This window comes from Belonocnema kinseyi, chromosome 3, assembly GCF_010883055.1.
Source record: "Belonocnema kinseyi isolate 2016_QV_RU_SX_M_011 chromosome 3, B_treatae_v1, whole genome shotgun sequence".
In the NCBI taxonomy this organism is placed as follows: domain Eukaryota; kingdom Metazoa; phylum Arthropoda; class Insecta; order Hymenoptera; family Cynipidae; genus Belonocnema; species Belonocnema kinseyi.
The window spans coordinates 89,596,051-89,608,276 of NC_046659.1; positions in this window are offsets into that span (position 1 = coordinate 89,596,051).

Genomic DNA, 12,226 nt, shown 5'->3' on the forward strand with positions numbered 1-12,226 from the left:
TATTACAGGGAAAGTTTAAACTATTTTTCGGTTTGAAATAATAATTTCAAGAAAATATTTTTAATGATTTCCTCAATTTCCGGAAAATAATATAGAAGATTTCAAAAACAACAATATGAATTTTTCAGAATTAAAAACTGTTTTAAAGTTTTTTAATGTTTAAGGGATATTTAGAAGTTTTGAAAACATTCAAAAATCATTTTATTCATTCAATCGCTTGGAGGTTGCATTTCACTATGCCAAAGATTTCTTACAAAATCTCATAGAATTTTATAAAAAATTCACTGCTGAAAGCCACCATTGTTTTCGGAAACATTTGAAGCAACTTAATTGATTTCAATTCATCTGGGCGTAAACAACGTACATGAACAATATCTACCAAATGATTTAATTCAACAAAAAAATCATACGTTTCGAAAATTTCGAACAAAAAATGTAGCTGCATTTTAGGAATTTTAAAAGTTTTCAAAAGAATAAAAAAAATCTTTAGATATCTCAGCAATTTTTTAATGATTTTTTATTTTACAGCATTTATTTTAGGAAAATATTTGAAAAGATTTCAACACACTCGAAACAGTTTACAAAATTATTTTAAATAAAATTTTTAATTAATTTGCAGAATTTTTTCAAAGTTTTAGGATTTAGTCTAATAATTTAGAAATATATTCAAAAGCTTTTGAAAGATTGGAAAAATAATTTTAAGAAGAAACATTTTAACTTTTAAAAAACGTAGATTTTTGAAGATTTTGAAATAAAATGCTGATATTTTTTTAAATTATGATATATTTTGAAATAAGAAGAAATTCCTAAAAATTCTTTGTAATATTTAAGGTGATTATTTAAAAAATTAATTTGAAGAAAATATTTATTTCGAGTAGGTTTAAAAGATATTTAGGAACTTTTGGAATTTTGAAGAGATTAAAAATAATTCAAAACTTTGAAGGTTTCTCAACATTTATGAAATATTCTTAATTTGTGTATCATCAAGATCTCTTTAAGATATTTTAAACTACTTACATTTTTCCTAAAATTTTGTAAAGTCTTTTAAGATAAAAAAAATCTTATAAATTGTCTAGATACTTTTCCAAATTTACAATTTTTTTCGAGAAACCTGGGAAAATTAAATTTATATAATCTAAAAGCAGCTAAACAGATAAATAGTCATTCGAAATTTTTACTATGCATTAAAAAAATGCTTTTTTCCTTCAACTTATGATTCAACTATTTCTTTTTTATGTGGTGCAAAAAAATCTTTTTTGATTGCAAATTCTTATAACTCTTGAAATATTAAATTAACAATACATCTGATTAATAATAAGAGCGATATTTATTGTGGAAGATACTTTTGCAGATGGCGAAAATTCATTTTTTTTTCTTACACTATTTCGCTTATTATTCAGTATTTTCTTATTTCAGAACTTATACCCTAATTGTTTAAAATTTAATCATTTTTTAAACTAGAATTTTCTCCATCTTTTCTATGAAAAGGAGCAAGTGATATTAATTGTTAAAATAATTGCAAACTGTCTTTAAAAAAAATATACCTCTTAACTTTCATTACCTGGGACATTAATTTCAGATAACAATAATAACTTTTCACTATTCACACGATGAAAAATTATCTAAACAAATAATGAATATTTAAAAAATTAGTAATCAGTTTTAAAAATATTTAGAACTCACTGCATAAATTGTCTTTTAATAGAAAATGTCTTAGTCAATGGCCAAGAATTGTCTATAAAGCACTATTCCGGTCTTTGACCGTAACATATACATCTTAATTTAAAATTACCTTGTTGTAATATTCTAAATATTTTTTATCCTATATCGATAAAGAACAACTTTTTGACTGCAAAACCTGTAAATTCCTGTAGATTCGCATGGCTGTAAATTCTTGTATAGTTGTACTTTCTTGTATATTCTTGCAGGAAATTAAAACTATAATAAAATACAGCAACATAAAGAAAGTGCAAAACATTACAAAAATCGACCGAATAATAGAAAAAGTTGTACTTTCCTGCAATTTTGTTTGTAATTTTTGGAATTTATTTTTAGTTAAAATACTTTTATTTTTAATAATTTATTTTTAAAAATATTTTTAGTAAAAATTTTTAGTAAAAATGGTTTTGGCTTGTCATACTTTTTTATAAAAATGTTTCCACTAGGGGTATCCTAATTCACAACCAAAGGTATTAAAATGGCGGTTTATTTCGCATAATATTGTTTGCTAATTCAAAAACTGATGTCCTATTGTAATCTCATGAACAATCTATTCTCTTAATTTAATGGAGCGGCTTTTTCTCTTGGGATATTTCGCATGTTGTCGGGCATGAAAATTAGACTCTGCTCGATCTGTTAGATCTATCGGTCGCGAGGTCGAATTCGTGCGAAACCACGTTCGATTGTACAGACACAGACGACCTAGGAGATCATATTGTTGCAATTGCCGCTCTACACCTCGATGCATTATCACTACTGTCTCGCAAGTCACCTACCTAGTACCTATTTCACAATTTGCCTTCTTCCGGCATTTTAATAGTTCCTTTCGATTAGAATAGAACGCATTGTACAAAAGTTCAATCACAGTTTATTTGTCGAGAACATTTTATCAATTTTTTTATTCATTTTTTTCTCTTGCCGTCCGACCGCTGCAATTTGTTACTCCATCGAAAGATATGAGACGTTATCTCACTTGCTTACAAGCGTGTTACGGACTTTTCGACTTGTAAAACAACAACCGTGACTCAAATAATTTTTTTGTTTAATCAATATGATAAATGTTGCCTACTGAGAATTAACGCAATTCAGTAATTTTTACTGAATTATCCAAAATGCAAATGTTCTTTTATCAATAGTAGATAAATAGGAAAATTTGTTAAACTAAATTCAGGGCCAAACGTCGAGGCTTCTCATTTCTTTTGATTGGAACTTGCTCAAAACATCTCTGAACTGATTGTTAAAAGGTATCTGAAAGCTTTAGGCCTTTCGAATTCAACGATATGATCACTTTTATTCTAAACAGTTTTTCTCAATAGTGAGCGTGTTAAATATTCCAAAAAGAAGGTTTTTGAGCTTCTTTTTCAAGCATCGACTTTCACATATTCCCAAAAAACGGTCTACGTTAGGAAAAATATGTAAAAATGTACAAATATTTTTTCAACTTTCTTTAATGCAATATATTTGTTTAAATTGTAAAATATTAAATAATTTTCTTTTCACGATGATTTACTTACAAATAATTTATCCTGAGAACGAATGAAGATAGAAAGCCGCTTAATTTCTTTAAATTTGCAGTTTTACGTTACAAGTATAGTTCAATAATTAAATTTATAATAAAATCATAGTTACAAAAAAAATTTATTTTGTATATTTATGCCTTTAATCAATGCTGCGACGTTGGGGGCATAGCCGGATAAGTGGTAAAAAACAGTTAAAAAGAACAAAAAAAGTACCTTCTGAAGTAACTATTGTCATCAGAAGGGTACTTTTTATAACCATTTGTCACTCTGTTTCGTTTACTTGCCAAAACTGATTAGAGTCAGAAATATTCAAATCATCCGAATTTTTCAACTTATTACAACTTGCCAAATATAGCAAACCATTAGAAAATTTAATTTAATATAAATAATTGTTTAAACAATTTCTTATTATTTATCGCAGTATTCTTTTAAAATAATGCTAGAAAGTGGAAAAGTTTTTCCATAATTTTCCACTTATTATCCACTTTTTAACTAGCGTAAGGTAATAATTAATGCAATTTAACAAAGCTTAGAAATTAAACAAATTATTTCTGTTTATAACTATCTCTTCCTATAGTAATGGTAGATAGTTGCGGGTTTTCCAAAAAATGTCACTTTTCGATAACTTTTCACCTATAAAAGGGAAGCAGTTAATGCAAGTTAACAAGCGATTGTTTAAATCAATTATTATTGTTCATAGGTGTCTTCTCCTACAGTAATTCTAGATAGTTGCGGTTTTTTCTGAAACTTATTACTTTTGTTTCATTTTTTCTGGGATGAATATTATAATTAATGCAATTTAACAAACCTAATTATTTAAATAAATTATCGTCTATAAATATCTTCTTCTGCATTAATACTCGATAGTTGCGGTTTTTTCTGGAATATTTAACTTTTTGATAATTTTTTACGTAGTGAAATAGTAATCAATCCAATTAACAAACAGGAGAGCAAAATAACGTTCTGTAAAATCGAAATCACCATTGAAGGATAAAACAAGAGTTTACTCCCAAACAGAAGTGTTTCTGAATTCTTGCCAAAAATGTATGATTCCAAAATTTATCCGAGAAATAGAATATGAAAGATTACAATCTAAAAGTAACAGGAATCTAAACTTGGAACATACTTGGTTGCTAAATTCAGAATAAATGAGTTTGATTAAAAAAGGTTATTAATTCCAAGTAAATCATTCAAGAATTTTTAGGTTCAAATTTCATGGGTTTTCAAAATCGTCTTTAAATAGCTGAATATAGATATATTTTTACTGCCTAGAAATTAAAATCTTATAAAATTTACTACTAGTTTTATAATAAATGAAAAGACTCCTTTTTTATATTGATCTATGTAAGGTTTCCTTGTTCGTAGTGATTTCATAATTAAAGAAAAATTTCAGAAAAAAATTAAGATTTCTACAGAAATACGTTGATTAATATGAAATTCAATATCAATTTTGTAAGTTTAGACTGCACACGCCCTGCTTCTATACTATCATGTAATTGAAAACTAGCTAAGTAAAGATCGTAGGCGGAGTGCTTCCGGAACCATTATATATAACTATGTGTGTGTGGGTGTGTGTGTGTGTGTATACACTATACCATATAATATACTTAATTTCAATATTCTTTTTATCCCTTTTGCTCAACACTATCGCGAAAATCTGTTATATTACTCTAAACTAATAATAATTAGTATCATTATTCGATGTAATAAATTCTAGTCTAACAATTTGTTCCACTTACCTGGTGCAACATCTGAGAAGTTATTACCTGAAAATCCTCAAATGTGCAGAGATTATTGATAAATGGAAACTTATGAAATCGCAACAATTCGCAGAAACATATAGGAAGAGAGTCAATACTTTTTATAATACTTGCAATTGATTTACTCAAAGTACCATTTATTCAAGCTTTTACCTAATATAGCACAGTCTAATTAGCTAAAAAAAAGCGATTTGCTAAAACAGATAAGAGACACGAAGTTTTTTATCTTAAAATGTTTGGATGGACGCGTAACCTATTTGTCGTAGGACTTTCGCTACGGCCTTATTTTAGAGCTTATTTTATACTACAAAATCGAAGCTTATGAACTTTTGACTTTCGCCTTAATCGAAAGTAACGATCAAAGCAAACCTGTTAATAAAACGTTGTTATTTCACGTTTTTTTTTAATTAAAAATAATTCATTAGGGAAATCAAGATCAAACTTTTCAGGGTTTTGAAAGGACGTCTATCCAAATATTTTAAGACAAAATGGTCTGTGTCCCTATTTTGTTCCAGCAGAAATCCTAATTTGACTGTACTACTACTTGTATAAGATCGAAGTTATATAGTTACTAATAGATTGTGATTCAACATGAGAGGGCTTATATTATTATATAAAAAATCATAATAATCAACTACAGTGACATTTGGGTGCAAATGCAAATAAGTTTCTAAAGCCCGTCTAGATTTATTCTTGTTATATCACGCATGTATGCATGCTAGAAAATTATATAAAAATATAGAAAAATTATAGAATTAATTTTAAAAGTAAAGAAATCTATTTCCCTTATTCTTAATCCGACTGATTACAGAAACGATACAAGACGGGACAGGACAAGACGAGACATGTTTTATATTCGTTGGCTTTATAATGGGTAAAATGTAAATATTGTATTGAGATTTTGGGAAATGGGTTTAAATCTATTAAGGCGAGTTTTACTGGTACATTGGAGTTTTTATTTTGTTTAGATAGTGCAATTTTATTATTTTTTAATTTGAAATGTAACTAAGAATAAGGCTTTAAAACCCTTACAAAAATAGAATGGATAAAATTGCATTATTTAAACAAAACAAGAACTCAAATGGACCAGGCAGACGTGCCCTTATAAAATTTTAAACTATTTCCCATGATTTTAGCACGAAATATTCATTTTTCTAATCATAAAGCCGCTGACTATAATAAAATACAATAATTGTTCACGTCACAGAATTGAAAGATTTCTAAAAAAAAAAAATTGAGCTTGGATTTCTAAATTTATTAAAATTTAAAAAATTGTATTTACAACTCTTTAAAATTTAAGAGTTTTACATTGTATATATTCGAAATTCAACAATTTTAAATTGAAAACCGGGAAAATTGAAGAATTTTCCATTGTAAGTATTAAAAATTCAAATATTAAAAAAAGGATGTTCCAAATTACATACTTTAAAAATATAAATCTTGAAAATTGAAAAGTTCTTAATTCCGACAATTTGAAATTCCAAATTTTGCAACTTTTGAGTTTTACAAATTCAAATTTTTTGTAATTTGTATGATCTTCAATTATTTAGCCTGAAAAAATTAGTATTCAAAGCTTCACTTATGTTATCCAAAAACACACATATCTAAGAGTTTTTATTCATACATTTCTAAAATTCAAGAGTTTTCAATTATCAAGCTTTTTAAATTGTAAAACTTTGAATTGTAATTCTTTGAAATTAAAGATTTTGCAATTTTTTAAATAAAAATTATGAACATGTTAAGTTTTGAAATTAGAAATTCTGTTATTTTTATGACTCCCATGAAAATATTCTTCAATTTGAATGATTTAGAATCAATAACTTGACATTTGATCATGAAAATTATGCAAATTTAAGCATTTTTATTGATTGAATTATTTGCAATTGTAAATCTTCAAAATTCATCCATTAAAAAAATATATTTCAAACTGCGTAATTTTAAATTGCACACAATAAAAATTGAAAGAACTCTGATTGTAATTATTCAGGATAGATCTACATATTTCGAAAAGATATTTATAATCTTATGATTTCAAACTATAAATATTAATTTATACTATAAAAAAATTAGTTTAATTCATGTTAAGTAATTGTATTATATAAGAATTGAAAATGTAGCATATATATTTATTTTTTATTATCACTCAATCAAAACCATAAATCTATATTCTAAACTTCTGAGAATAGGGCAATTATTAATTTAATGTTTGAAAAATATTATTACCATTTAAAGGTGTTAAGGTGCGAGTTTTTAATTTTTTAATTAATACAGATTTCGATGTTAAAAAAATATAAAATCTGCTTAGCTTGAATTTGAACCGGGGACGCCACTATCCATAAGTGGAGCGTTAACCGATTACTTCACCGAGGCCGTAGCAGATATTTTCTTTTTCTTAATAGTTACAAAGCTAAATTATTATAATAAACATTACAGGTCAGTAAGCCATCGATTTCAAAAATTTTTTCACAAATTTATGTAAGTAGGTTAAAAATTAAATTGCCAGACATCGAATATATTGAAATGAATAGAACTCGCAGCTACAGACAGTTCAACTGTGTTTTTGCAGTGCACTTTTCTTTATTGGAAATGTGGAATAGAGTGCGATACTTAACACAGTGTTGCAAACCTCAACTTGTAATAAATAAAGTATAAACCACGAAATCTTACCTGGTAAAATATATTCTAAATAACCCCATTATAATAGTGATTGCAAGGTAATGTTTTCATGCAACATTAGAGTTTTTTGTGTACTCGATTTTTATGTTGCCGAAAGGTACGAAATTCTGTTATAAAACCTAATTTTTTATTAACATATTTCTCTATAGAAAATAGCTAAACTATTAAAGCATTTAGATAGGTAGACTACTATTATATCATTATTAAATACCTGTCGTCGGTTGTTCTCTATTACCCATAAAGTTATCGCTCACCTGTCTCTTTATATCGGCGAACTGTATGACGCTGAATAATATTAACATAATGAAAATTAATTCATAGAATATTGCAATATCGCATGATTAAAGCATGTAAAATGAGTATAGGCATAGCCAACCAACCTGAAAAACTCACCTCATTATAAAAGATTTTTTATATCTTTGAATAGATTATTAAAAACATATTTTTCCCAAGCTGGGACCATCTGCAAAAGAGATGCATTTTTAACCCAAATATTTGATCTTTCAATCAAGAGAGACCATTTTTAATAGAATAGTTGAGCTTTTAACAAAAAATAAATCTTCATCCAAGGAAAATGACTTTCTTTTACTATAAAAGATTAATATTTAAACCAAAAGGAGGAACTATTAACAAAACAGTTGAATGTTCGACCATAAAAGATGAATCTTATACCAAATGCAAATGATCGAATTCTCAAACAAACAAAAATTGTATTTTCAAATTTTTAATTTAAGAAATTAATTTTCAACAAAAAATGAAATGTTTTTCAAACAGTTGAACTCAATGATAAAGGTGCATTTTCAACTTAATTATCACGCTTTTTTATTAAAAAAACGAAAATTTTCAATTATCAAAAAAAATTTCAACGAATAAGTTAAATGTTCAACCAAAGTGGTAAAACTTTAAAAAATGTATTGAAGTAGTACAATTTTCAACTGAGTAATTGAATTTTCAACCCAAAAAATAATCATTTTGAACCAAAAAGTTGAACTTTTAGAGCCAAAAAGTCGATTTTTCTACAAAAAATGGCATATTTAACTCGAAAATATTATTTTTGAACAAAAACTTAATTTTCTGCTAAATGGTTTTATTTTCAGAAAAAAGTTTACTTTTAACAAAACAGCTTCATTTTCAATAAAAAAATGTTTTGCTTGAAAATTCAGCAGTTTCATAGAAAACTGAAAAACTGTGTTTGACAAATTTCCTAAGAGAACAGTTTAAAAAAATTAATTCTAAACAAAAGTGTTCAACCTAACAGATAATTTTTCAACCAAGAAGATTATTTTTTAATGGAATATTTAAATAAATTTTCGAAAAAGTAATTTAATTCTCAACAAATTGGTGGAATTGGGAAGCCAAAGTGAAGAGCTATCCACAAAAAAAGTTTAATTTTTGTCTCAGACAAATTACTTTTAACAAAAAATTTTTTTTCTACTAAATAGTTAGGTTTTAATCAAAATAGTTCAGTTTTCACCAAATATTTGAATTTTCAAACAAAAATATGAATTTTCAACCAAAAAAATTAGGTTTCTATAAAATAGTTCAATACTCTACCAAACTAGTAAATTTTGTAACCATGGAAACAAATTTTCTACAAAACAGTTGATTTAAAAAAATTTCTAAGTGAAAAGAATAATTTGCTAAAAATGGAATAGCGGAATTTTAACAAAAGAGATGAAACTTAAGCCAAAAAAAAATTCTGTTCAACTATCAAACAAGTAGTTAAATTTTTAAACAATAAAATTGACTTGTTAACAAGATAGTTGCATTTTTAATAAAATCATTAAATTTTCGACCAAATATTAAAACTTTTAGCCAAAAGAGACGAATTTCGTACAAAAAACTGAAAAGTAGACTTTTAACCAAAATAGTTGGATTTTCTGATTGGTTTTTATTACAGTAGAACCTCGCTTATCCGAGCTATTATGAACTCGGCCCAACTTGGATAAGCGCGAAACTCAGATAAAACGGAGTTTTTAATAAAAAGCAAGTCTCGGTATAATAAACTGCAAGTACCCTTAAATAAATATTCAATTGGTACAAGTAGATATTTTGGAAAATCTTATAAATAGTTTATACTACATATGCCATGATGTGTCTTTATTTAAGAGCGTTCCACACAGTTCTTAAGGTAAAGAGTACATATCTAGATTATTAACCAATCATACCAGAGGTTCAGGAAGATCTGCTTTGGTTGGTTACGACAAGTTCATATGTATGAATAATGTATAAGGCTCGGATAATGCGGACTACTCTTGCCCTGTAGCTCTTGCGCTGTAGCTCGGGTCACATTTGATTAAAAAAAAAGCAAGGAAAAAGGGGAAAAGAGCAAGTTTCTTGAAAAAGGAATATTGAGAAGAATTATTTAAAAAAGGGGAGTGAGTATGAAATCTGAAATATGAAAGTGTTTTTCATACTTATGTTATGTATATTCCTAAAGGGTCGTCTATAAAGAGGAAATCTCGATACAGTTGATAATGCTTACAAACATTAGTATTTTCAATTAATCATTACCCACTCTACGGAGGTTCCCTCTACCACGTAGACAATTTTTTACCACTTTTGCCCCCCCCCCTCCCCGCCCCCTTATGGACAATTGAATTATTTTATAATATAATTATATATTATATATATTTATATATACATCTAATATAATACAATATAAATAAATATAAATATTTATTATATTATAATTATTATTACTATTTCGGGATCAGCGTAACTCATTTGGTTCTAACCTCGTTATACTGCCGGGATCGAGAAACGATTATGAGAAAACTGAGAAAGGTAAGTGTAGGTGGAGGTATGAAGGGGGAGATATCAATTTTAGATCAATCTTGAATTCCCGTTTCGTTCCGCAACATCGCTCCGACACAAAACTACATGAAATATGTAAACTACGTTAACAATTTGTGAGGGGAGATAAAGTTTAGTTAATAAGTTTACAATTTAAAAAATCACATGCAACTTTCCAATTATACACTGAATTATCAGAACCCAATAAGAAATTCAAAGTATTTTGTATTTTTATATATTATATATTTATATAGTTATGACATATTTTATTCTGTATTTATATTTTTAGGCCGGAATTCTTCTACTTTAAATAAACTTTCTACAATTTGATTGGAAATTTAATCATTAATCAAAACAATCGTATTTTTGGTAAAAAATTAATCCTTTTTTGGTTTAAAATTTAACTTTTTCAATAATTTGTTTTGGTCTAAGAATACATTTTTTAACCTAAACCATAATTATTCCGTTATTAATTAAGAATTGATATTAATAATTGAAATTTTATATATTCTAGTTGAAAATTGAACTATTTGCTTTAAAAATTCATTATTTCTGTTTAAAAATTTAACTATTTTGGCAGATAATTTAACTATTTAATTATGTTTTTAATACGAAAATTGAACTATTTTATTTGTGGCAAAGAATTTATTTCTTATAAGTAAAAAATGAAACTATCTGGTAGAAAATGCATGCATTTTTGGTCAAATTCGCCATTTTGCGAAGAAACTTAATCTTATTTGTTGAAATTCATCTTTTTGCTTGAAGATTAAATTTAACTTTCTGAAAATTCGTTTTTTCTTAAAAATTCATTTTAAAACTTAAAACTTAAACATTTAATTTTTAGTCTATTTTGGCTAGAACATGTAACTATTTGATTGAAACTCGCCTACTTTTTTTGAAAATTAAACTATTTGGTTTAAAATTCACGTATTTGTTTAGAAATTCACTATTATTGACAAAAAAATGCATCTTCTTGGCTGAAAATAATTTTTTTTAGCTGAAAATGTAACTATTTTGTTAAAAATTACCTGTTTTGTTGGCAAATCATATTAGTGTTTAAAAATTTAATTTTTTCATAATTTGTCTTTTCGGCTTCAAAGTTTAAAGGTCTTCAAGAATCATTTTTACATTCTCTTTCATGAGAGTGTAATGTAATCTTCCAAATTTTCGATGTCTGGGTTTTAATGGATCTTTACGTTTCGGCACTCACAGAGTTCGAAAATCATAAAATTCTGTTGGTGTCTGTCTGCCTGTATGTCTGCATGTTTGTATGTATGGTTACCTGAATCCTGTAGCCACGCTAACTTTTGAAGGGTTTGACAAATCGAGTCCGCATTTGATACACTTCTGAAGGTCCCCAAAATAAAAGCTAAGTTTGCTAATCAGATATTTCAAACCCAAATTTAAAAATTCAATGCATTTTCAAAATTTTAAAATTTTTGTTGTTGAAATTTGATAAATTTTTGTCAAAGTTTCTTATAGATGGGTAAAAGACTTATAAATTATCCAAATAAAATTTTTTATTTTTATGGAAATTAGAAAAGTTATATACTTTTCCAAAATTTGAAAATCTTCAAATAATAGAAAAAATTATTTTTTTCATATATCCAAAAATTTTCACTAGATGCCAAATATGTTTTAAAACTATTTTAAACGAATTTTTCGATAAGCCTATATTTTTTTAAATTAGAGCCTGTATCTATAATAGTTTTTAACATACAATGTAGAAAAGGGTAATAAAGACCGAGCGCGGAG